The following is a 5,253-nucleotide window of genomic DNA, read 5'->3' as shown; positions in this document are numbered from 1 at the left end:
CGACTCGCCTGCCTAGAAACGCTACTGCTAATGCTGTTTCCAGGGCTTCAGAGGGTCAGGAACAAAGGGCCACTCGACTGGCTACAAACGCTGAAGCTACTGCTGCTTCCAGGTCTTCCGAACGTCCGCTGCCGTTGATGGAAAAGAAAGACGCTGTATTCACGTGCGAACGTTTTACACACCCTTCCAGGACTACCTACCAAATTGTTACAATTGTTAGAACGATAACACAGCCATTTCAGGGCCACCTCACATTGTATTGCTACCCCCTTCTGAGAGTGTTGCAATGCTCTTTGCGGGGCTTTCTATCCAGTTGCAAATCGATTGGTTGGGCGTAAACTTACATCAATCTTTGCCTCAATAATCATAATTGACTAGAATCGAGTACTTTAAAGCAATTAAGCCCCGAGCAACGCTGGACATTTCTGCTAGTATATATATATATATATATGTATATATATATATATATATATATATACATGCATTTATGTATGTGTGTGAGTGTATACATACTCACACACACATTTATATTTTAATCGTATATGTGTGCATATATGTTTTGTATGCAAAGTTGTCTTAAACAGATTTGAGACAGCGATCTACAAACTCTAAAACAAAAAAAAAGTGAATACGTTAGTGATTTTCAACACCACAAAAATTAAGAGAATAAAAAATAAGAACACCAAGAAATGTTTGTGGTGGAATATGCCGTAAGTACTCCAAGTACTTACGGCATATTTCGTTATGCAACTGTAATATACTATCAGGCTCAGTAAAAAGTAAGCAACGTTTTGAAACATGAAATTCATCAAAATATATTTCAACAAAGCGAAAATTTTATTCCTCAAAGTAAGTACCATTACAATCAACACATTTTTGCCAACGAGTTACAAGTTTGTTTATTCCGGTAACATAAACATCTGGAGTTCTGGAGCTGACGAACTCTTTGAATGCACTTTCAGCAGATTTGCCCAAACGCGTCAATAAATTAACATTGATAGTTTTTCACCGTTGTTACAATTATCTATGGTGTCCCTTGCGCACCCACATGCCCAAGATGCGAGCAGGACAGAGAAACTATTCTGCACGCAATTGTGCAATGCCCCAAAATCTCTGAGATGTGGGTTTACGTTGAATATCTGCTGTCACGGCTAGGAAAAGTACAGCTGTCATCCGAGTCGATTGTAAAGATTGTTCCTCCTGCCTCTTCTAACAAAGAAGGCAAGGCTTGTTTTCTCGCTGTGGTCGCTATAACGAAAGTAGCGGTATGGAAGACCCATGTGAAAGGAATCGTGACAGGCACATTCATCTCCAGCCTTGGACTGGTCCATTTCCTCATCTACCACCTTACAAGGAATATAAGGCTGGAGATAAAATGTCTGTCACCTGATGTACATGGAAAAAGATGGAAGGATGTGGCGAGTTTATTGCGAATGAATGCGGGGTCGAAGCAAAACCCGTCCCCCACTTCATTGCTTGTGTATTTGTTTTGCTTACCATTTGTTTATCATTCGATTATATAAATTTTAAACTTTTCACCTCCGTATAAAAACCATACGCACTATCGAACCCTCCCTCTATGTTTGGCCCCCTGTTACAATCATCTAAAATGGAACTGTCAAAGCGCGATATTCGAGCAATTTTGCTATTTAACTTCAAAAGGGGATGTAAAGCAACTGAAACTGCTCGCGATATCAACGAAACGTTTGGTGAGGAAATGACCAGTGAGTGATCAGCTCGAAAATGATTTAAACGATTTTGCAGTGGAAACCTGAGCCTTGATGATCGTGAGCGTTGTGGATGCCCATCTGTCATCGATGACGGTTAATTAAAAACCGTCATTGAGAAAGATCCGCGTTAAAACAACTCGAAAACTGGCAAAAGAACTTCAAGTTAACCAGAAAACTTCCTGTAACCATTTGCATGCGATCGAAAAAAAATTTTTTAAAGCTCGACAAATTGGTACCACACGATTTGAATGAAAATTATAAATGTGCAGATATGAAATTTGCTCGTCGCTTCTTCTCCGTAACCAGAACGATCCATTTCTCGACCGTATTGTAACTTGCGATGAAAAGTGGATTCTGTACAATAATATAAAACGTTCTGCGCAGTGGTTGGACAAAGATGAAGCACCGAAAGCCTTCCCTAAATCTGAGCTCTTCAAAAAGAAGGTTATGGTGACTGTTTGGTGGTGTACTGCTGGACTTATCCATTATAACTTCTCAAAACCCGGAAAACCCATTACTACAGAAACATATTGCCATGAAATTGCCAAAATGAATTTTAAAAAAACTGCTACTCCTGCATCCCAGACTGGTTAACAGAAGAGGACCAATCATTCTTCATGACAATGCTTGACCACACGTTTCACTAATGACGCTCCAGAAGTTGAGCGAACTTGGCTACGAAGTTCTTCCCCATCCAGCTTATTCCCCAGACCTTTCTCCTACCAACTGCCGCTTTTTCAAACACCTTGATGGTTTCCTGCGAGAGAAAGGGTTAAAAAATCAAACCGATGCTGAAAGTGCGTTCAAAGAGTTCATCAGTTTCAGAACTCCAGATTTTTATGACACCGGAATAAACAAACTTTCAACTCGTTGGCAAACATGTGTTGATTATAATGGTACTTACTTTGAGGAATAAAATTTTCACTTTGTTGAAATATATTGTGATGAATTTCATGTTTCAAAACGTTGCTTACTTTTTACTCAGCCCGATAGTATATTACGGTTGCATAACGAAATACCGTGTACCTACAAGTCATTAGTTAGTCCTAAGTTCTCTTATAAGATGAGGTGGTTACCACTGGAACACTTCTTCATAAGAAATTTTATAGTCGTTCTACTCAGTCAGGACTAATCTGGGGCTAAACAACAACAAAATCCTCTGATATACATAGCTTTGTATACCAAAAATTGTTTTTTCTTCTTTGCATACACAACAGAATCTCAACTTATTTTTTTTCGTTTTTGTTTTTACAACTACATAGAGTTTTAACCATTTTTATCACTAAAGAGGTCTTCTTTCTGAATTATTTATTTACGTATTTATTTATTCAAAAGGAGGTTATTTTCTTCCACCAAAAGACTTCAGTATTTGAGTTTCTCAAAGTAATCTCATAAGTGGATACTACACACTGGGAGTTTCTCTGGTGTACGTTAAAACAATATGCAATATTATATTGAAATAATTCATTATCAAAACAAATGCTTTTACGATGCTTTGATTTTTTTCAACCATTAACAGTTTGAGTATTCTTACTCTAGGGATAACACCGAAACAAAGGGTTAACTTTAATAAATCAAAGAAAGAAACCTCAGTTGTTCTTCAACTATAAGAGTTGATTTGTGATTTAAGGCAAGGCACTTTGTTCTACTTAACCTCATTCTATATACACAGCTGAAAATATGCATACCCTGCAATCTGGGTGACCCAGTACACTAAGATGGGTCAAATATTTGTTTTGAGAATCGGTATTTTGATAGGAATGTTATGGATTCATTGCATCAATTACAAGACTTTGCCTTCTGATTTCATATTTTTCTCCCAAGAATATACATTAGTTTTGCTTCACGTTCAACTTTCTGTATATTTTTACATTCTGAGCCTAACTGATTTTGTTTTCAATTTTGTCATTGTTATTTATTTATTTTTTGCTTTTTCATTTTTATTAGCGACATAATCTTGTGTTAATGTTCGACAGCTTTCCACTAGCATCTGCAATAGTCATAATTCAACGTAGTAAAACATATATAAACAAATAGGAAGGCCTGTAAATGTTCTTCTTGTTTAAGATATTTTTGTTTGGGTTTACCGAGCAAATATTTATGTTGTTTATATATCGTTTGGTACGGAGATGACAAAAGTATAAAATGTTAACCTTATCATGAAATCTGACTTCAGTTTAAATATTTACTCTCCGATATAAAATAAATCAGAAACTAAGTCAATTATTTCTGTTTACCAAACCTTTAGCTGTTGATTGGAGACCGATAAGAAAATAGGAAAGGATGTGAAAATATTGGAAGAGTTGCAGGGGGCGGTTGTTTGTTTGTTTTTCTTCTATTTTATCTTATTTCTCATACATTTATGCTTTTGCACTGTTAGGACATCATTATGAGAAACAGGATCGTTAGGTTTTAAATCATAATTGACGAATCCTATTTCTTTCTACATCTTTGTATTCTAGCGAGAGAAGTAACAAATAGTCGAATGACTAAGTTGATAAACCCATCATCAAGAGAGTTCCGTGACCTAGTCCTTGTTTTGTCCCTAGTTCGGTGTTAGATATTCTAGCAAGGCACTAAGCTTTCATGGGCCTCACCAGACAGCAGGATAAATTAGAAACCAAAAAATAGATCAATTCTGGAAATGTACAGCAAACGAACCGGGAATTATTGGGTGGCTGATGGGTTACAATGCAAAGAATGGAATGTCTCAATCATGAAACTTTCTTTTGTGTACTTAAATAGACCGAAATTTGAATTAGAATCCATTTAAATCCAACTGATTAATAAAAGCTGTGAATGGTCGATGGGATAGAAAAACCGACCAGCTAACCAAGATGTCTCCAGTTCATATCGTTTCTTTAACGGCATGATGTGCTCCTTGCAATACATTATATCTTACATACAAGTCTGCCTAACTTAGAGATAGCGGCTACGTAATAAATTTACTGCTGTATTCAGCGTCATTGTTGTCAAAGCCTGTTTTATTAATTTGCAGTTCTCAGTTAAATTTTTTGTACATCGAAAGCTACCCTATCCAGATTTATTTCAAATTTACTTAATGCTACAAAAACTATTTCATTGAAGTCTGGTCGTTAATTCATCAGTGGTAATACACAGTATTAGTTAGGTTGCGAGTGAAGATGAGATTTTAGTAGAAAGTGGGTTATACATCTTTAGATTGTATACCTGACTTTCCTACTATAAAACTTAGAATATAACGGAACGCTGAACTCCAGACTAAACAACTTAAACAACATTTATTCAGGTGGTAAACATATAAACACATCTTTAGTTCTTGTTGTTACAGCTTCTGTGTGTATGAGCATAGTGCTGGGACGTTGTTCTATAGATGTGAGCGAGCTGTCGAGCGTAAGTCCGAAAGATGTAGAGAGACAGCTTAAACATGTCCATGCTCAATCGCTGGCCAGCGAGAAAGAGAATGAATTGAGCGGGAAACGCTTGGTTGTTTAATTCTACGCATGCGTGAGACTACGCATGCGCACGGCGTTACTACAAGATT

Source organism: Octopus bimaculoides, chromosome 9 (genome assembly GCF_001194135.2).
Source record: "Octopus bimaculoides isolate UCB-OBI-ISO-001 chromosome 9, ASM119413v2, whole genome shotgun sequence".
Lineage (NCBI taxonomy): Eukaryota > Metazoa > Mollusca > Cephalopoda > Octopoda > Octopodidae > Octopus > Octopus bimaculoides.
This window is presented reverse-complemented; position numbering follows the sequence as displayed.